The 23,197-nt window shown below is 37.2% G+C and overlaps 1 protein-coding gene and 1 pseudogene across 8 annotated transcripts in view; both read right to left on the bottom strand.

The window, feature by feature from the left end:
- The window catches only part of ACBD6 (acyl-CoA binding domain containing 6), a 227,982-nt gene that overhangs the window by 55,878 nt on the left and 148,907 nt on the right, over positions 1–23,197 (bottom strand). The window lies entirely within an intron of this gene.
- Positions 17,621–17,714, bottom strand: LOC116272049 (annotated as a pseudogene).

The following is a 23,197-nucleotide window of genomic DNA, read 5'->3' as shown; positions in this document are numbered from 1 at the left end:
GGCTACTGCCTATCTTTACTCAAGGCCCTAGGGCTCTACAATTAGCAGGTGGGGAAGCCAGCCAGGTTTTTGTCCTTTCCTTCAGTGAAGCAAGTTACCCCAGGCCCTAGGTGGGTCCAGAGATGCTGTCTGGGAGCTAGGGATTGGAGTAAAAAACCTTAGAAATCTACCTGATGTTCTATTTTACTGAGGCTAAGCTGGCCCTAAAACCATAAGACAAGTCCTTCCCTCCCTTTTCCACAGGCAGAGGAGCCTCTCCCAGTTGCCACCACCACCACCAGCCCATGGAGAGTTCTGCCAGGTCACTGCCAATATTCACCTAAAGCCCAAGTGCTCTTCAGTTAGCTGTGGTGAATGCTGCCAACCCTGGAACTCACCCTTCAGGGCAGTGGGCTCCCCTCTGGCCCACGACAAGTACAGAAGGCTATCCAAGACTTGTCTGGCCCAAAGCTGTCCAAGAGCCTAGGCCTGGAATCAGGGACCCCAACAGCTTGTTTGGCGTTCTAGCCCATTGTGGTCGAGCTGGTACCTACGGTACAAGGTACAGTCCCCTTTACTTTTCCTTCTACTTTTCTCAAGCAGAAGGAGTCTTTCGCTGTAGCTACCACAGCTAGGAATGTGCTGGGTCTCACCTAAGGCCAGCACATCTGAGAGTATCACCCAAGGGCTCTTTAGTCTGCAGGTGATGAATCCTGCAGGGCTGGCTCTTTCCCTTCAAGGCAGTGCGTTCCCTTCTGACCCAGGTTATGTCTAGAAATGTCATCTGGGAGCTAGGCCCTGGAATGGGGGCTTCAAGAATCTGCCCAGTACCCTATCCTACTGTGGCTCAGCAGGTATCCAAGATGTAAGACGAAGTCCTCTTTACTCTCCTCTCCTCAAACAGAAGGAAGGAGTCAGAGGGATGGCACGAGCACTCCCTTTGTTGCCCTAGCTGATGTCTCCCTAGGTCATGTGCCGCCCTCGTCCACTGTCTCTAAGCCCACCTCAGCACTAGGACTTGCCTAGGAATTACTGTCCTGTGGCCTAGACTGCCTTTCAAGTATATTTAGGACTCCAGAGATCTTTAGCCCGCAGTGGTGAGGTTTGGCAAAACTCAAGTTCCAACCGCTGGGATGGACAATTACCCTCTGGCTAGGGCTAGTCCAAACGCTCCTTCTGTGTGTGGATGCTGGCTGAGCCCTGCATGGCTTTGCTCTCTGCTTTGACGGGGCAGTACTGAGTTCAATGCAAATCTCCCAGTTGCTGTGCTCTCCCTCTCGAAGTGCACAGATTCTCTCCCCAGGCCAATGGCTGCTGCGGGATTGAGAAGGGGTGGTGTCGGCAATTTAAGACTGTCTTTCCTACCCTCTTCAGTACCTCTTTTAGTAATATGAAGTTAAAACCAGGTACTGTGATTACTCATCTGATTTTCGGTTCTTATGACAGTGATGTTTTATGTGTAGTTATTTGTTAAAATTTGGTGTTCCTGCTGGGAGGACAATTGGTGGAGGGGCCTATTTGGCAATCTTGCTCCACACTCAGTTTATTCTTTAAACCAATTTAAAGACTAATTAATTTTAGTCTTTAACCTTTTTCCTTTTACTTAAACCCTTTAAAAGAATGTTCCCGGCCGGGCGCGGTGGCTCAAGCCTGTAATCCCAGCACTTTGGGAGGCCGAGGCGGGCGGATCACGACGTCAGGAGATCGAGGCCATCCTGGCTAACACGGTGAAACCCCGTCTCTACTAAAAAATACAAAAAAAAAAAAACTAGCCGGGCGAGGTGGCGGCGCCTGTAGTCCCAGCTACTCGGGAGGCTTAGGCAGGAGAATGGCGTAAACCCGGGAGGCGGAGCTTGCAGTGAGCTGAGATCCAGCCACCGCACTCCAGCCTGGGCGACAGAGCCAGACTCCGTCTCAGAAAAAAAAAAAAAAAAAAAAAAAGAATGTTCCCATGTATTTCCTATAGTGTGGAGTGCAATGTCAGACATGACAATACAATGAAGGTCTAAACAATGACGAACAGGATATTTAGCTTATAGTTACTAGCTGCAAAATCACTACTATATTCTGTTTGATTTCTGGATTTTTCCTTCCACATGTGCTCCTGAAGTTAAACAGATTATTTCTTTCCCCACATGTACTCTGCAGCAATTCTTTCTTATTTTTGAGCATGTCTCCATTTTATGAATATTTCCTTTAAGGACTGAGTTTTCTATCTCCAAATTGTGTGCCTCGTTAAACACAGTATGTTTTTATTCTACCAAATGAGGTGTTGACGAAAATATTAAATACATAGCTCAGAACTGGTACAAGGAAACTATGATTTATTTTATCTCTTTCACACTAAGCCACTCATAACGCTGCTGTTTCTTGTGCATAAAATTGTGTAGCCCCTGGTTTTAACTGCTAAATACATTTTATCAAACTGAATCAAGAGCCATATTTCTAGGTCAAGACACATACATATATACACACACATATATATACACACATATACATGTATATTCCTGTACAGGTGTGTGTATATATATGTAACACACACACACACAAACATATATATTCCAAGCTGTTCTTACAGCTTGTATATATACAAGCTATGTATATATACACACATATATATTCTAAGTGGAAAATTCACTTCAGTGTAACTGGATTTTTTTTTTTTTTTTTTTTTGGACCATGATTCTGATGCTCTAATTCAATTCACACTTGATCTACCATATCTCTACTAATGTCAGCTCTAAAGATACATGAGTAATAACAGAGCTGCATAGAGGGGTTGGATTTTTCCCATGATATGGCTGAGAAAATTTTTTTATTTCTAGTAATTTACTTAAAATATGAATTTTATTTAAAAAACAGTGTTTCAAGTGAATGTATAAGTGAGGCACTCAAGCAAATCGGCTATGAGAAATTCGTAGTAATAAAAAATTTTGAGTTAGTAATACAGTTTTAGGTAAATTATAATATTATTTCTAAGCCTGGAATGTATTGTCTCTCTTTATGAGATCTGTGACTCTATAACAGATGATTAAACTAATCTGACAATTTAGAAGTTTGCAAATCCATTTTATGATTATTTTTCTCTACATATAAGTTAAGCTTTCAGCTGCAAGTTCTAGGTATTTTCCTTTCTTTCTAGGAAACAATGTAGATACAGTAACACCTTATTTAACTGGCATCTTTATGGAATGAGGGAGTTTATATCAGTAGATTTTTCAAATAATTGGAACATTAACATTTAAGCATCCAAAAATCAAAAACACCATCCCTGTAAACTTTTGCATATAATTATTCCTAACACATCTTACTTCTCATTACTCTATATGGAGAACATGGACAATGATTTAACCTTTTCCTGATGATTCACAGTCAACATCATAAACTGATTATATCCCTCAACTTCTGGCACCAAGTGAATGTCTGGGAATATGATTGAACAAAAACATCATTTATTGTACATACTATAAAAGATGCCTTTACAGTGTATTAAGGTATGTAAGGCTATTTGGTTTTTCACAAAATGGCCCCAGACTACTTTTTCTTCTTGTTGAGTGTGATTTTTGTCTTTTTTTTTAAGCAGCTTTTCCTCAGCCATAGGATATTCATTTATCCTTTATTATTATCAGTGTACTTGAACTCTTTAAAAAATTTTCTACCTCTCATCTGCTGAGGACTGGAAATCAGACAAGCAAGTTCCTCGAGCTATGTCTAAAACTGGGAAACCATCTCTGATTGATAGTCTGGGAATGGTCTCACAATATGATTTGTAGAAATCTTTATTATAGATCTGTGTATTTTATTTTCATAGTGGTTTTTTCTTGGTTTTAGGCTATATTCTTTCTTTTTAATTTTTGGGGAGCACTTCTAAGCATAGATTACATTCGTGATCAGTGATTTTCAATTTTTTTTTAACATCCTATGAAAGCTTATATTCAAATAGAATCTGGAATGACAAGTAAATAAAGCCAACATTAAAGTGGCACTGCTCTGGGTGGTGATCTGGAGCCCTTGCACACTTGGTCTTCTTGCCTCTCTACCAGTTGCCATCAGTGTCACTACAAATGGGTAACATGTCTTTGGACAAGTTAGAGGTAACTCTTTTTACTGGCTGTCTTTCTGTTTTTGGACATTTGTCTAATCCTCCACAAAATAATGGAACTAACTTGTTAATCAATAGTTACAAGATAACTTTCTGATCAGCTCACTCCTCAGTTTTCTTAATTTTTCTCTATGAATAAAAAACAAAGTTACAGTATATATTCCAAAAAGCTGACAAAATACAACAAAATACAAGGACTTGATTCTCTGGACATCTTTCTAATTGGGTGTAAGCAATAATTAAGGATCAAAACTTCATTTGAAGGCTGGGCATGGTAGCTCATGACTCTAATTCCAATACTTTGAGAGCCTGAGGTGGGATGATTGCTTGAGCCTAGGAGTTTGAGACCAGCCTGGGCAACACAGGGAGACCTTGACTGTATAAGATTTTTTTTTTTTTTTTTTTTTTTTTAAGCCAGGTGTGGTGGTACACACCTCTGGTCCCAGTTATTTGAGAGGCTGAGGTGGGAGGATCACCTGAGCCCAGGAGATTGAGGCTGTGGTGAGCCAAGATTACATCACTGCACTCCAGCCTGGGCAACAGAGTGATACTCTGTCTCAAAAACAAACAAACAAACAAACAAACAAAAAACAAACCAAAACCATGGAAAAAAAGCTGTATTTGAAAACCCATACATCTGTGATCAAATAGAAATGGGCATTTCAAACTCTTTTTACACATGGGCTATAACAGTAAAAGCTAACTTAAATAGATGATATCCAAATTGATAAATAGCTACTGTAAACATGACAAGCAAACAACTAAAAGGAAAACAAAGGTAGTATTACTGATTATTCATCCCTTTTAAGGCAACAGAGCAAATGTTCTTAAGAGCAAATTTGCTTTGGGAACTGTAGCTAAAACAAATGCATTTACTTTGACATTATATTAAAATTGCTGGAGAGAGAGGAACTGGAGTAAAATAGGTACAGTGTAAACAAGCAGTTGAAATTAAAGAATAGATAATATATGTGCTCTAGCCACAAGGTGGTCTTCTAATCATTCAGATTCACAAAACTACTGTTGGGTACAATTAGCATCAATTATTCAGAAATATTTCAGACAGAAACCATTCTGAATTTGCCATCAGGGCAGTGTCAGACTGGAGTCCTTGAGGTAATTCACGTGACAGCTTATCCAGACACCCAGGAGGTTTCTTCTCTCCAGAAGATATAACTCAAGATACTAGGGGAAGAGATCCACATCAGCAGATGAGGGGTCTATCTTGGCTTAGAAGCCCTGGTACTTTACAAATGCCACAATATAACAGTAGCTTCTAGGGTCGCACAAGGGGTATGCCAATTACAAGTAATTCAGGACATTCCAAAGTACAGTGTCCCCATCAGGTATTTATCATTCCTTTGCAGTTCTTCCCAGTCCAAATTAATTTACCAATCAAGGGGTCATTTTTGTTATAATGTTACTTAGTAATATAACTAACATCTTTAACCTCACCAGGCTACCAAATAACTTAGATAGCCATTTTAATCTAAAGCCAGATTTTCATTCAGCAGGGGAAAATGTAGTCAATATTCTAATATGGTATCAAACTTATATAATTAGAATTTCCATATTGAAGTTTAATTTGAAATACTTTGGGGATATCATAGGACTTTGCCAACTCTTTCTGTCTGTTACTTTGACTATAAGAATTTCTCTCACAGCACATGTTCCTTTTTTATTTCTTTTTACATTAAGTATACCTAAGTGAATTGGGCTACAATATATTTTGCTATATCTGATTGTTTAAACCAGGGGGATCTGATCAAATAATACTAAAACAATATAACAGTGCTGTAGCATATCTGGACAAAGAGATGCATGAGGATATTTAAGGAAATAGGGGACTTCACAATTCCACTTCTGGAAATTTTTCCCCCAAGAAAAATGGTCTCAACCCCAAGACTTCATGTTAATAAATGGCATGTCATTTGGCTCTATTATCCAGCTGCTCAAGCCAAGAATTTGGGCTCTGTCCTTGCATTCTATTTTCCTCATCCTCTATATTGAATCCACAAACAACTCCTACTAGGGAGTATATTCTAAAATATATGATGTCTAAAGTCAAATTATCCATGTCTCTTTACCTCATTGTTACTACCTGTTATGAGTTTAATTTTGTCTCCTAAAAATATGTTAAAATTCTAACTCCTTGTAACTCAGTATGGGTACCTTATTTGGAAACAGACTGGCATGAGCCAAGGAATGCCAAGAATTGCCAGCAAACACCAGAAGCCCGAAGAGGCAAAGAAGGATTCTCCCCTACAGGTTTCAGAGGGAGAATGGCCCTGCTCTGCGCTAACAATAACTTTCTGTTGTTTTAAGCCACCTAGTTTGTGGCACTTTGTTACAGCTGTCCTAGGAAACTAATACCCTACATCAGTACAAACCTCTACCATTTCCTACCTAGACAAAGGCAGTAACTTCATATTTGTTCCCTTGCCCCACTACAATCTATTCTTCAGACAGCAGATAAAGCAGGGGTCCCCAACCCCTGTTACCTGTTCACAGCCTGTTAGGAACTAGGCTACACAACAGGAGGTGAGCGGCGGGCAGGTGAGCAAAGCTTCATCTGTATTTACAGCTGCTCCCCATCACTCACATTTCTGTCTGAGCTCTGCCTCTTGTCAGATCAGTGGCAGCATTAGATTTTCATAGGAATGCCAACCCTTCTTGTGAACTGCATATATGAGGGATTCAGGTTGTATGTTCCTTATGAGAATCTATCTAATGCCTGATGATCTGACACTGCCTCCCATCATCCCTAGAGGGGACCATCTAGTTGCAGGAAAACAAGCTCAGGGCTCCCACTGATTCTATATTATGGCGAGTTATATAATTATTTCATAATATATTGCAATGTAATAATAATAGAAATAAAGTGCACAATAAATGTAATGCATTTGAATCATCCTGAAACCATCCCCCCGACCCCGGTCCATGGAAAAATTGTCTTCCATGAAACCTGTCCCTGGTGCCAAAAAGGCTGGGGACTGCTGAGTTAGATAAATGACTTTTCAAAAGTTAAGCCAGATTATGTCACTACCTTGCTTTTAAATCCTTCAACAGCTTCTCACTGTTTTTAGAATAAAGTTCAAAACTCTTACCATGGCCTAGAATAGCAGTTCTTAAAGCATTTTGGTTTCAGGATCCCTTTATAGTAATTCTTCAGAGTTACTCTTCAGAATTACTGAGGACCTCAAAGAACTTCTGTTTATGTGGTTTAAATCTATCAATATTTACCATATTAGAAACTAAAGCCAGGAAATTTAAAAACCATTATGTTACTATATGTTTTACATATAACATAAAAACATGTTACATGTTTTACATTTAACATAAATTATACATAATTTTTAAAATGAAAATAAGTATTTTTCCAGATTAAACAAAAAAACACAATGAGAAGAGTGGTATCATTTTAGATTTTTTGCAAATTTCCTTAATATCTGGTTAAATAGAAAATAATTGGATATGCATATCTAGTTCTGCATTCAATCTGTTGTGACAACACAAGTGACATAGCTTCTGGAATATGCTACTGCATGCTAATGAGAATGAGTATGAAAAAGGCAAATAATGTCTTGGAATTACGAAATAATTCTGACCGCATAGACCTGCTGCACTCAAAAACTTTCACTGAGTGAATAAATGATTCGTATATATATAAATAAATAAATATTTATCTGCAATGATGTTCACTGCTTAAATTCACTCATTCAACAAATACTTACTGAGTATCAACTATGTGTTACGCACTGTTCTAAGGACAGCAAACAAGACAAAAATCTCACCGTAATTGGGAGAGGGGGAACAGAAAACAAGCTAAATAAAATATAGTATACTAGATGATGGTACGTGCTGCAAAGAAAAATAAAGCAGGAAATAAAGATACAGAACTCTGGGACGTAGGGTAGAATGGGTATCAACTTAAAATAAGGTAGGAAGAGTAGACCTTACTGAGATAACTAGGGGAGAAAAACCTGAAGATGGTAAGGGAATAAGCTGTCTGAATATCTGGGGGAAAAGTAATAGAGGGAACAAGATGAGCAAGTGCAAAAACCCTGAAATGGTTATGTACCCAGCATGGTCTGAGGAACTGAGAGGAGGCCAGTGTGTTACTGGAGAAATGAAAGCAAGTTAGATTAGTAACAGGAGATGAGGGGAGAGAGAGAGGTAATAAAGGGCCAGATGGCATAGGGCCTTGTAAGCCATTCTAAGGATTTTGGCTTTTATGTTTAATTCAATGAGAGGCCACTGAAGGGTTGCGAGCAGGGGAATAGCTTGACTTCACTTATGGGTTAAGAGGATCACTCTGGCTGCTAGGGTGAAAATAGAAGGAGTGATCAACTGTGCCACATGCTGCTGATAGCTCAGGTATGGTAAGGACTAAGAAATAGTCACTGGATTTAGCAAAGTGGACGTCACTGGTTTTCCTGATAAGAACAGGAAGAATGCTGAAAGTGAACGTTTGATTTCAAGTGGGTTCAAGAGATTATGGGAAAGAAGGAATTAGAGTATAAAGAACTCTTTTTGGAATTTTGTTGTAAAAAGGAGGAATGAAATGGGGCATTACATAAATGGGTAAGGGGGCAGAGGATAGCAGTATATCTGTATCCTGATGGAAATCTACACAAGAGGGACAGAAAACTGATAATGCAAAAACAAACAAACAAAAACAAAAACGGGGAGGGGGTTTAAATATGGAGTAAGATCTTCGAGCAGGATGAGATATAGTACACAAGCAGAGGGGCGGGCCTTAACCAGAGCACAGATAGTTCATCCACACTAATACAAAGGAAAGTGAACTATAAAAGCACAGATGCAGGTAAGTCAGTAGATGTGGTAGTGAGAATTTGTGGAATTTCTTTTTTAATGGCTCCTGTTTCATCAGTTAAATGGGAAGGAAGGTCACCAGCACAGAATGATGATGAGGATCGAGATATCTAAATTTTGAGGAGACAAGAGAAAGTATGAAAAAGTCATCTAACTCGTAGAGTTCATGGGATAGGGAAATGTAGTGTCACTGCTGAGATTAGTGGTTATAAACATGGAGTGAGCATGGTTGTGTATTTTTTTTCCAGCCATATTTAGCTGCATGGGTGGAGGTATGGAAGAGTAGAATTCACTTAAATACCTGCTTTCTGAAAGTCTACTATAATACCAGGGACACAGCAACAAGCCAAGTTACAGTCTTTGCCTTTACAGAGTTTACAATGTACTTTACATATTGCAAAATACAAACAACCTACATATCTTAACAGTAGGATTGCTACAAGTACAGTATACTGCAGGCATATTATACGAAACTAGCTAGTCATTAGAAATTATGTTAAAAAGAATATGGATATGAGAAAATATTAATAATAAAGTAGATTATAAAACTATGTAGAGCATGGTCCCATTTTTGTTTTAAAATTGTATCTCTATCTACAGGAAAATGATTTTAAAAGTATGAGAATGAAAACAGGGATTATCTTGAGCATAAGATTATGGATGACAAAGATTTTCTTTTGTTTGCATTATCGGTTTTCCCTCTTTTCTGTATAGGTTCCATCAGGATATAAATATGCTGCTATCTCTCCAAACCTTAACCATCCATCTAATGCCCCATTTCTCTCCTCTTTCAACAGCATTCATGAAAGCGTTGTCTATACTCTAATTCCTCCTTCCCATTATCTCTTAAACCCACTTGAATCAAATGTTCACTTCCACTATTCTTCTTGTTATTGTCAGGAAAACCAATCACTTGTTTTTTGGAAAAATTTATAAAATATATTATTACTTTGTAATAAGAAAAAGCTACAGTTAAAATTTATTTGTATGCTCTCCATGGTCATGGTATTATTGGTACACTCTCTGAATTGGAATACCATCTACACATGTACAAACTTATTCAGTGATTTAATTATTACTTAGCTGTTCCAAGGAAAAACTCATCAAACCAACTAAAATCTTGGTTACTTATAAGTAGCTCTTTACAATTACAAGCATGATAGGCTTACCTACCACTTCCCAATCCATTTCTTGTTTGCTATGTTCCTCAGATCACCATGCCTAATTTGGAGCTTTTGTGTTCAGATGCTGTGGGCTAAAGTGTTCTACTGTTTAATGGAAAATGTTGAGATTTTTGATCTTTCAATTTAGGGAATGTCTACCTAGAAATCAATTAGAGCAAGGACATGAACATAAGAACCATGACTCCAATTACAGAATCGACTGGCAAGTGGGGAATAGAAAGACAGGAGGCCAACCAGACTGTCCTCTAATTAGATTATCTATTCTGCCTTCAAAGAGTAGTAGAAAAGAGGATCAGTCTTTAAAAAAGATATCAAGAATTTTCAACTCTGAATTGTTTGTATACGTCTAAGCACCTTGATAAAGGATAGGTATTTGAGTGAAACAAAGAAAAGACAATTATCTTAAATTATTCTCTAATCCAATTGTAGTGTTTAGGGACCCAAATGTAAGTTATTCGTCTCTTATTCATTTTTTGTATGCCTAGCATATAATAGGCACTTAAGAAATATTCAATCATGAACATAATTATTTGGAATGATTATGACTCACTAATATAAAGCCCATTTTAAATCTTTATTAATAATTATCTTAAATCTACTATAATTCACTTACTATTATAATTATGATGCCTTAATAAACCACATCACCATGTCTCTATAAAATCTTTACTCTGTTAATCTTCTTTGTGTGTTAAAATGGAATTGATATTAAAGCATGAGTATAAGCCTGAACATTTTTTCTCAATAATCTCAGAATAGGATATAGGAACCAAAACCTTAGTCTTTGCAGACATTCTGTTTTAAAATATATTACAAAGAATAAATGGAATTGAATGTCAAGAATGAGTAAGTGAAAGCTTTTACTCATCTGGTTTACAACTTATATCAGCTAATTTTTCTAGATTTAAATTGATTAAATTTTTTTTGTTGTTTCATTTCAAACGACCACACCAGAAAAGGGTTGTTTGTCATGATTATTTATGCTTTTCCCTTCTGTTTTATCTTAAAGGAAATGCTCAAATTTAATAAATACGAAGTTGTTATAAACAGCAACAGAAACTATTCTAATGAATTAAAATAGATTATATGTTTGAAATCTTTTTAATAGATGAAACATTAGGGTAAAATAAAAATACCCAGCTGAATTAAAAATAAACAAAATTACATAACAGAGTTAAAATGTAAAAAAATTCAAGCATGCTTAAAATTGAAGCTACAAAAGCATAAAAACACACAATCTAAATACTTCAAATATTTAAAAAATCTTATTAAAAAAAGAGTTTATTCCACCTCCGTATCCTGTTTCTAAATAAATATTAAAAACCTATAAGGAATATACATAAATGACAAAATAATATACAAAGTTTAAAGACCCAAATTCTCAAATAAGGAAAGGCAAAAAGTACCCATAATCCTCCTAAATGATTCTTTACCATATCTTTAAAATGGTAGAGAATCATGGAAGCTCCCTTCCATTTGGCCTGTTTTTCTCTGTTCTGACTCTTACAAGATTCTAAACTATCACCTAATACTTTGAGACTGGATTCAAAAACAGCTACTCCTCTTTATAAGTTTAAGCAGAACCTTGAGTCTTCACAATCCTTACTTAAAACTGTCTCCCATGACCTCCTTCATCTTTTAACCGTATTATTATGTTTGTGTTCTTCTGTTCAATTGAAGGTGAGGATCATGGTATAATTTAACTTTATATACTACGATTTCTTTTATCCTTTGTATCTGCACAAAACTTTGCATATAGTAAAAGTTAAGTAAGCACAAAAACAAAACAAAACAAAAAACAGGTCAGGTACAGTGGTTCATGCCTGTAATTCGGCACTTTGGGAGGCTGAGGCAGGTGAATCGCTTGAGCTCAGGAGTTTTGAGACCGGCCTGGGTGACAGAAAGACACCCTATCTCAAAAGAAAAATAAACTACTTGCAAGAAAAATAAATATAGCTGACTTTCTTGATTTTTGGCATTTTCAAGTACCTGGAATAGGGCCCAGAGTAGGGAAAAAATGCTGATGAGGACCATATTAGACATGTTGTGACCAGTTGGCTCTGTATAGAAGAATTCTTCTAGCTGGTTTGAGAAAGCAATGAAAGGCCTGTCTTTGCCTATAAAATATGAGATGCAACAGAGGAAAAAGAGACTGAAAAGTGAAAAGTTAAAAAACAGCAAGGAGTAAAGAGCACAAATGGGTAAGAGGCCAGCAGAGCCTAATGGCAATTAGAAGGAATGGGGTAGCAACAGTAGCAGGCAGCAGAAATTAGAAGCTGTGACAGAGGTGGCAAGTTGTAGACATTTTAGACCACAGAGAATAGCCAGCCATAAAGAGGACTGGGCTGCATGCCAACCAGTAGATTTCAGCAATCACAAGAGAGAAAGAGAAGCTTTAGCCTTATGTCTCACACCAGTTATAAATACCCATGGTATAGTAAAATGATTTAAGAAGGAAGCAATGAAGTATGGAATATATTTTAGAAAAAGTATTTTATAGAAAAACAGTTTAAAAATAAAAGGCAGAATGTAACTGTTCAGCTAACTGAAATGAACACTTATCTAGAATGTTTAATCTTCCAGTGTTAGACAGTTGAGACTCCACTGCTGTAAGGAAAGAAAAAGGAGCAAACATTGACTGAATACCCATTGTGTGCTGGAAATTTTACACACACCATTTCTTTTCATTCTCACAACAACCCTATTATGTAAATACTATTATTCCCATTTTCAAAATGAGTAAAATGACGCTCAGAGGTATTATATAACTTGCCCAAGGTCCCAGGCCCTTCTAACAACAAAATCCGTATTTCTCAACTATGCTACTAGAAAAGAGAAAGGAGAATCAATACAGATAATACAAATAAAAAGAAATGCAGTTAAAATTTTTTCTTTTTGGCTGGGCGCGGTGGCTCATGCCTGTAATCCCAGCACTTTGGGAGGCCGAGGCAGGCAGATCATAAGGTCAGGAGATCGAGACCATCCTGGTTAACACAGTGAAACCCTGTCTCTACTAAAAAATAAAAAAAAATTAGTCGGGCATGGTGGCGGGCGCCTGTAGTCCCAGGTACTCGGGAGCCTGAGGCAGGAGAACGGCGTGATCCGGGAGCTGGAGCTTACAGTGAGCGGAGATCGCACCACTGCACTCCAGCCTGGGCAACAGAGCGAGACTCCGTCTCAAAAAAAATAAATAAATAAAAAATAAATAAATAAATAAATACATATATAAATTTATTTTTTTCAGGTTAAAGACAATAGGTGGCATAAGTTACGGTATCACACACAGCATGCTTGTGTAATTCCTATTATCCAAATCTCAAAATTGACATATCATCAGAGAGTAAATAATCTTACTCTTCAACACTATACACTCTTCTCTACCTCTGCCTCAGTTGATTGCTGTCCTTTTTCAAGTTATACATATTTTGAGAAGCTGGAGCTTAGTCTCTCTATGTTTGTATTAATTTACTGAGCTGGTCTAGCATTCAAAGTTAGGTAAATAAGAACAAAGCCAAACTCTTTGAATGGTGTCTTGCTTACTGAACACTGTTTCTGTAACACTATTCAGTAAAAACTCAATATACCTTAATCCACTCTATTCTAAATCCCTTGATGGTGAATGACCAGAAGTACAAAAGAGAAATCCAGGAAATAATTATTTTCTTTCATATTCTCATTCACCTTTCACTTTCACAGTGAAAATTTACACAGTCTGTTAGGTCCACAAAACAGTTCCTCCTTTACAGAGGGTGCTATGAAACAGGCACTTCCATTAGTTGTTCTTAGGAGCATACATTAGTATAAATCTTTTAGAAAATGTTCATTTCCTTTGACTTAGCATTTCAAAAAGGTATCCTAAAAATACTTCAAATATTTAAAAAATCTTATAAAAAAAGAGTTTATTCCAGTATTATCTAGAATAGTAAGGAATTAGAAACAATCTAAGTGTCCAGCAACACAGGGGAAGTTGAGTAGATTATTAAGCAGCAATTTTAAATGATGGTCATAAAATATTTATAACTTAGAACATCATCACAATATTATTAATGTAAAATGGAATAAAAATGTTTTTATACTAAGATCTAAACTACATAAAGCAAGCAAATAAACCAAAAAACATTATATATTTAAAAATGTTTTAAAAACCTACCACAATGTAAACACTAGGTCTATTTTTTTTAACTTTTCTGTATATTCTAATATTTCTATTATGAACAAGTGCTATCTTTGTAATGAAAATTTTTAAAACCTTAAAATTTTAAAGTTACATTGTTTTACAATGTAGCAAAACCTAGCCTGTAGCAGCTCCCTAGCCTGTAGCAGCTCCCTGAAAACCAGCAGCATGTGCTGGAGATCTGAAATTCTCAAGCTAAAATTTTAGATATCCAATCCAGCTTGAGAGAGATGGTAAGCATACTGGATGAGAGATACAGATAGCAAGTGTTGACAGGCTGGATCGGTTAGACCTAACGAGATGGAATTCAACAGACATAGAGAAAAGATCCCGTACCAAGGACCAAGTAGTCACAAACTACATCGTGGAGTAATCTTAGGAGAAACATAGAAGATTTAGGGGCTTTAGTAGAGTGTGAGCTCAGTGAATTTTGATGTAGCTACTCAAAAGCAAATTAAATTTTAGAAATACATTAATAGGTGGATACTGTTAGAACGAGGAAAGTGATAGTGCTTGTGGTAGGCAGAAATCCAAAGTAAGCCCCGATGACCCAGGCCCTTGTATAATTCCCCTCACCTTGAGTGAGGGTGGGACCAGTGAATGTGATGGGAAACCACTTTCATGATGGAGGGCAGAGATGGAATGGAGAGAGCTGGCCTCAAAGAAGCAAGTAGCCATGTTGACCATTTTGTGAACTGTGTAAGGAAAGGGATGGTGTCTAGGCATGATGGCCTCAAATAACTAAGAGAACTGCGAATTCCAGATGAGAATGAAGACTTATGAAGCCTTTAGCAGAGGACCCAGATAAGCCATGCCATAATGCTTGACCTATGGAGACTGTGAGAAAACAAATGTGTGTTAAGTTGCTAAATTTGTGGTAATTTATTATGCAGCAATAGAAAACTAATACAGGCTGGGCATGGTGGCTCATGCCTGTAATCCCAGTACTTTGGGAGGCCAAGGCAAGAAAATCACTTGAGCTCTGGAATTCAAGACTAGCCCAGGCAACATGGCAAAATCGCATCTACAAAAAATACAAAAATTAGCCAGGTATAGTGGTGTGCATCTGTAGTCCCAGCTACCTGGGAGGCTGAGGTGGGAGGATTGCTTGAGCCTAGGAGGTCCAGGCTGCAGTGAGCTGTGACCATGCCACTGCACTGCACCCGGGGTGATAGAGTGAGACCTTGTCTCAAAAACAAAAAACAAAACAAAACAAAAAAACCATAACAAAAACCAAAAAACAAAACCCCAAACCCAAACTAATACAGAGCTATTCTTTTCTGGGGTCAGATGATTCCTGCAGTGTTAGTAGCAAAGAGCTGTGGGTGAAAAGTACCTTGAAAGATATACATAAAGAGCCTAAAATAGGCTTTGGCTGGATGGTAAAGTAACTCTAAATCATGTCATGTTAGGAATGAAAGACGAAATATCTGAAAACAATGAAATTGCTTGCTTCTATACGGCTATACATTTTAGAAGTAGGAAGAGTATGAGAAAATTATAGGGAGTCAAACACTTAATTTTTCAACAGAAAGATTTTTTTTTTTTTTTTTGAGACAGAGTCATGTTTTGTCGCTTAGGCTAGAGTACAGTGGCATAATCTCAGCTCACTGCAGCCTCCCCCTCCCGGGGGTTCAAGCAATTCTCCTGCCTCAGCCTCCTGAGTAGCAAGGATTACAAGTGCCTGCCATCATGTCCAGCTAATTTAGTACAAACAGGGTTTCACCATATTGGCTCAGCTGGTAGAAAGCTCTTTTCAAACTTAAAACGGCCACCTTAATATTCCTTCAATTCCCTATCCTTGGAAGTTTTCAAGCTTAGATGGATGACTGATTAGCAGGCATATATAAAGAGGTTCTAGGATGGGCGCGGTGGCTCACATCCGTAATCCCAGCACTTTGGGAGGCTGAGGTGGGCAGATCATGAGGTCAAGAAATGGAGACTATCCTGGCTAACATGGTGAAACCCCGTCTCTACTAAAAATACAAAAAATTAGCTGGGTGTAGTGGCCAGCGCCCGTAGTCCCAGCTACTCGGGAGGCTGAGGCAGGAGAATGGTGTGAACCTGGGAGGTGGTTCCAGCCTGGGTGACAGAGAGAGACTTCGTCTCAAAAAAAAAAAAAAAAAAAAAAAAGAGAGAGAGAGAGAGAGAGATTCTAAGCATTTCTAGATGGTCTGATTAATAATCTTGTTTCTCTCTTAGGCATCTGCATCTTTAAATACTGTATGTGTATAAAGAGGTACTTTCTATTGACAGCATAAATATTTGCAGAACCTAGTGTATTGTAGGCAGCCAATAAATATTTGCTGAACGAATAAATGCACAAAAGAAAAATACAATGAAAGAAAAAATGAGAATATTAATATCCTAGGATCTAATTGTCTTTTAATGTTCCTTTTGGGCAAATTAAAAATAAAACTTTGATGGCAATGAAGGTAGCAGCGGTTATCTCTGGGAGAAAGAAGTATGTCTTTTTCTTGCAAATAAATCAATATAGAGAAGTGACAAGAGCTCTGGACTGTGAGTTTTAGTCTTGGCACCACCACTCTTAGTTCAAAAAATGAACTGAAATGATTAATCCTGGGGTTCAGGCTGAGTTAGAAGGCATGTTAAGGCAGGAAGAAGTGTAGGATCAGGACAACTGAGGAAATGGGAGCTATTAAGAGTATTAAGATCTAGAGAAGTTTCAGAATTTGAGGTTGTGACAGGAAGCAAGCTCAAAGATGTTAAGTGTTCAAGTAAGTTAAAATGGAGTATAAATGAATGTAGCCAGGGTTGAGGGGTTTTCACAGACCAAGATTGGTCAGCGTTAGTATGAATGTTGAAGTGTCTGAATAGGATAGCTTTAGATGGAATGGAGAAGTAAATTGTAAGCCTAACCCTCCATTAATTAAAAATTCAGTCCAAAAAGCTATCAATTTTTAAACAGTCTAATTCATTTTTTGATATACAAATATTCCTTATTTCTTGTCTGCTATATTCCATAGCCTTCTAAAACTTTAGTTTCTACTTATTCAACTGCTTTTACTAAGAACTTATGACAAATGTATTAGGCAACATATCAACAAATAAAATCCGAACAAGCTTTCTTTTTGCTCTTATAATTTTTTTTCTCTCAGGTTAATAGGACAAAATATCATTAGGAATAAAAAATATAATTGAATATTACCCTTTTCAGTAAAAACGTTATTCACAGCATTTATACGCAAAGGGGAAAATTTTTCCTGAGTTTTTTTAACCCGCTTTAGGATGTTGCGAGAGCATTATCACTTGTTTAATATCATAACTTTGTATCCTTTATTTAACTTAATTCTTCTTACAAAGTCAGCTTTTATTTACTTATTAAAAAGAATAGAACGTTTCACGAATTTGCATGTCAGGGGCCATGCTAATCTTCTCTGTATTGTTCCATTTTTTTAGTATAATAAAAAATATAAGTAAAAATTTTTAATGTAGTATAAAACATATAAATAATTTTTTAGTATAATAAATTTTATGTGTTGCCAAAGCAACCACTAAAGTTAGCTTTTTAAAATGGATTTAATTTTTCCATTAAAGATGGGCTTTGTTTGATTCATATGACCTTGTTTATTAGTGGGCCTTCCTCTTTAATATTGTTTTATCCTGAAATAAATCACTTCCTATTCTTGTTAGCTTCTCTTTCTATCCTGCAGAGTTTTATTAATGTTTCAAATCTTCTTTGGTTTTTCCTCTAAATGTCACTGTAAAACTGATTTTTTTCCCTCAAGTTATGAAATCTTTAAGCTATCAGAAAATCACATAAATATATATTTTTTTCTATTTGTATTCTCCTAATTCCCCCCGCTAACAACTGCATAATTTTGATGTAATCAACCAGGCTACACAATAATAGTACAACTAAAGGTGTTTCAATCCTCTCCAGTGTTTTTTTTTTTTGTTTTTTTTTGTTTTTTTTTGTTTTTGAGCAGGGTCTTGCTCTGTTGCTCAGGCTGGAGTATAGTGGTGCAATCATAGCTCACTGCAGCCTCAATCTCCTGGGCTCTAGCGATCTCCCTGCCTCAGCCTCCAAAGTAGCTGGGACTATAAACGCAGGCCATTATGCCTGGCTAATTTTTTTTTTACTTGTATTAATAGAAAAGATGAGGTCTTGCTATGTTGCTCAGGCTGGTCTCCAACTTCTAAGCTCAAGTGATTCTTCCACCTTGGCCACCCAAAGTGCTTGGATTACAGATGTGAGCCACCGTGCCTAGCCGACTCCTAATTCTGATTTCTTCCCAGCATTTCACTCAATGTGTTAAGAGACCCTAGTTCAGGTATCTGCGAAATCAATCTATATTTTCTATTATTGTTCCTGAAACACAAATCCCTGGTCAATTAAACATCAATAACCAAAATTAATACAAGAGTATCTTCACTGGTATTCCTTCCTATTCCCTTTCTTCCTAGTAACAGTACACTGTTACTAATCACTCTAAAAAATTCCTTATAGTGCTAATTTAAAAACACATCCACACTCACCCAAATTCCTTAATCTGAGTATTTATGGCTTCCACAGTCTGCCTGAGGTATTTCTGCCACCTGTCCCTTTCCACACCTCAGCTTCATTCAAATATCACCTAGCCTTTACAGTACAAGACAGGCTGCAATTCATAACTGACGATGTCTCTAACTACTGTGCCCCCTAATAATCTCTCCCTTTTTTTTCCTCTTACCTCTCCCAATGCACTTGCAGATGATCTCTCATTATGGGATCTGATTATAGTCTGACTCATAATTGTTCTTTAGTAATTTAAAGAGTTTTCTACTGTCTCAGTTAGATAGTAAACGACATCAGTGCAGGAACCACAGTTTATACCTCTTGTGTCTCCTAGTGTCTTGTTGTATCCAGGTCATGGAGTAAGTATTTAATAAAATATTTGAGTTAAATTTAATAATTTCAGGGCTGTTTATATTACTGATTTTATTATTATGGTAATCTATATGCAGAATTTCTAGTAATTACTCTTAACCATAATAAATAATCCTATGAAATATAATATAGATGAATTACGGATATCTATTTCCATAGAAAAGTGATAAAAATATACAGGTTTATTCTCAATCTAGACATCTTTATGTCATTCTATAGCTTATATTACTTTCCAGGTATCCCTTTAATCTGGGTGCTGTCAGTTACCTGCCACATATTACTTTTTTTTTTTTTTAGATGGAGTCTCACTCTGTCACCCAGGCTGGAGTACAGCAGCACAATCTCGGCTCACTGCAACCTCTGCCTCCCGAGTTCAAGCAAGTCTCCTGCCTCAGCCTCCCGAGCAGCTGGGACTACAGGTGCGTGCCATCACGCCCGGCTAATTTTTTGTATTTTTAGTAGAGATGGGATTTCACTGTGTTAGCCATGATGATCTCTATCTCCTGACCTCGTGATCTGCCCGCCTCAGCCTCCCAAAGTGCTGGAATTACAAGCATGAGCCACTGCATCTGGCCCAATATTACTTTTTTTTTTTTTTTGGATAGGGCAATGAGATACTGCTTCACATCTCTATTAAGATGGCTAGTATCAAAAACACAGAAAATGATAAGTGTTGGCTAGGATTTGGGGAGAGTGGAACCTTCAAGTATTGCTAGTGAGAATGTAAAATGGTGTATCTCCTGTAAAAAGGGCTTGGCAATTCCTCAACAAATTAAATAGATAATTATCTTATGATCCAGCAATTCCACTTTCCAGAATTGAAAGCAGGGACGTGAACAGGTATTTTTATATCCATGTTCACAGTGGCATCACATACAATAACTAAAAGGTTGGAACAATATGAATATCCATCAGCAGATGAAAGCATAAACAAAATATGGTATATACATACATACATACAACTGAATATTATTCGGCCTCAAAAAGGAATGCAATTCTGACACATGCTACAACATGAGCCTTGAAGACATTATGCTAAATAAAATAAGCCAGACACAAAATGACAAATATGCTACAATTCCACTTACATGAGGTATATGGAGTAGTCAAATTCACAGAGACAGAAAGTAGAATGATGGTGGCCAGGAAGTGGGGTGGGGATAATGGGCATTTATTGTTTAATGAGCATAAATTTTCAGTTTGGGAGGATAAAAAAGTTCTGGAGATAGATGGTGGTAATGATTGCACAACAATGTGAATGGATGAATAAATGAATGCTTTATTATTATTATTATTATTATTTTAGAGATGAGGTCTTGCTATGTTGTCCAGGCTGGCCTCAAACTCCTGGGCTCAAGTGATCCTCCTGCCTTAGGCTCCTGAGGATCAGGAGGTTTTCACCTTGTTGGCCAGGCTGGTCTCTTACTCCTGACCTAAGATGATCCACTCGCCTCGGCCTCCCAAAAGCTGGGATTACAGGTGTGAGCCTCTGTACCCAGCCACATTTTTTATAGGTTTTGTTAGATTTGGGTTCAACATTCTTTGGAAGAATGCAAGTGTTACTCTGCTTTCTACTGAGAGGGGGTCTTAAAAAGCAGATGGCATTTGAGACAGTGTGGATGGAAGTATGTGAGAGACAGTAAGGGTAAACACTACAGGTAAAGAACAAACACGACCAAAGGCACTGATAGAGCAAGTGTGTGATATGTACCAGGGAAGAAACTACATTAACTAGATATAAGATTTTCAACACTGTTCACTGTACTTTATACACAGGGTACATACCATTCAGCCCTGCTGAATCAGCATATCTAAGGATGAAGGCTCAGATACCTTTATTTTTACAAAGTTCCCAAGAAAATTCAATAACCAGGTCTGAAACTTACTGGCCTGGAGAATAGTGTACCTTTAAGTAGCTTGTTCTTGGTATGTCAAGCTCATTCCTACTTCAGGGACTTTTTATCACGACTTACAGCAACTTCTCTGCATTGAATTCTCAGCTTGTCATTTTCTCAGTAAAGTCTTAACTGATCACTCTTTAAAGTAACCGCCACTATTTTCTTTGCTTTCTTTCTTTTTTTTTTTTTTTCCTTGAGACGGAGTCTCGCTCTCACCCAGGCTGGAGTGCAGTGGCGCAATCTTGGCTCACTGCAAGCTCTGCCTCCCGGGTTCATGCCATTCTCCTGCCTCAGCCTCCTGACTAGCTGGGACTACAGGCACCTGCCACCATGACCGGCTAATTTTTTGTATTTTAGTAGAGATGGGGGTTTCACCGTGTTAGCCAGGATAGTCTCAACCTCCGGACCTCGTGATCTGCCTGCCCTGGCCTCCCAAAGTGCTGGGATTACAGGAGTGAGGCACCGTGCCCAGTCACCACCACTATTTTATTTCTTAGAACTTAACTGATACTATCTTGTTTGTTTTTGGCATACTTTCTTCAATAGAATGTATGCTCCAAAAGAACACGAATCTTCTCTTGTTTACTATAATTCTAACGCCTAGAAGAGGTATGGGGTACATAAAAGGTAGACACTAAATATCCACAGAATGAATGGATAAATTTGGCTGACTTAGGAAATTCTTTTTGGAATATTCTCACATAATACAGACAGAAAATAATAAAATTATTATTTAAGCTTATCTTCACTAAGATTGGTTAGTAAGTACTTCTCAAGAATTTCTTTTTGTCATTTTAGATGTTTTACTCTGTGATAGCCCATGTCACCTTACTGGTTAACAGAAAAAATTTGGGCAGCATTTCATAGAAGACAACTGCAACTCTGAACATCTATCCAATCAGTTCAATAATAATTTCCAAATGTACTTAATGGCCTATTAAATCAGTAATTAGAAATCAAATTTTGCTAGGCTGCAAAAGATGTCAGAATTATGTATGCTCAAGATATTTTAAAATTAAAATTGTATTTAATTAGCATTCCTCAGAGAAAGATATTTTAAAATTAAAATTTTATTTAATTAGTGTGCCCATAATCTATATTAAAAATTTATTTGTACCCTGCTGACTTACAAAAATATATGCAGGGCAGGGTAAAAATACAAAAAGAGCTTGTGGTGGTTAAAAAAATTCAGTAACATAAAACAGTTAATAACCAAAAAAAAAAAAAAAAAAAAAAAAGCCCAGCAAAGAAAATGATTTAAGGTTTAAGGAACAGAAAAAATATCAAGAAAGCAAAATAACTTTTAATATAGATTGTTTTGTGGGTGTTTGAAAACATTTCCTCCCTTTCATCCACACTTTTGTGAGTTAAAGTTAATGGATTTCTATTGCATTCCTGTTGTCACTACTGCCAAATGCTTTCGTATGGATAAGGCAGATACCTGGTTATTTAAGGAGCAGGATAAATGGGCCAAGACAGCTTTCCCTATCCCCAATTCACCAGGGAACATTTGAGAATTCCACCTGACATGAGGACAGCACTGTGCTCTTAAACAATCTGCAGTTTGATCCGATTGTTCCCCAGTGGGGGAGGTAGGCCACAGCTCACTCAAGAGTCATTGATTGGATTAACAGCCTAATTCCCAACAGATGAATAGAATACTGATGTCTTGTCAGCCCAGATCACAAAAGGAAAACACAATCTGCTTCTACAGCTCAGAGATTTAACCCTCTATTTACCCTGAAGCCACAATGTCAGTTTTGAGTACTGTAATTTATTCATAACTATTTGCCTATAAATATTATCAAATGTGGTTTCATCACCACCCACAAGCTTTCCATCCCCCATTATGGTATTTTTTTTTTTTTTTAAACACTTGCTATGGACTAGGGGATATGGTAATTTTAAAAAACGTTTAAAAACACGGAAAGATTTTTACTTCTATTTTTACTGTACACATTAGTCTTGCCGCCTAAATTCTTTCCCAGGTCTCCTAAAGAAATGTTAAATAAGCTGCTTTCTTTAGGGCCCTGATAAAGTAGGACTGCCAATGAAAGAAAAGTAACAAAACCCATGCATTCAAAGATAAAACTAGTTTGAGCTTTTTTTTCTAGTATAAGTGACTGATTTTAA

The sequence above is a fragment of the Papio anubis genome, chromosome 1, assembly GCF_008728515.1.
Source record: "Papio anubis isolate 15944 chromosome 1, Panubis1.0, whole genome shotgun sequence".
NCBI lineage: Eukaryota > Metazoa > Chordata > Mammalia > Primates > Cercopithecidae > Papio > Papio anubis.
The sequence above is the reverse complement of the archived record's forward strand: the minus strand, read 5'-3'. Positions and strand labels throughout refer to the sequence as shown.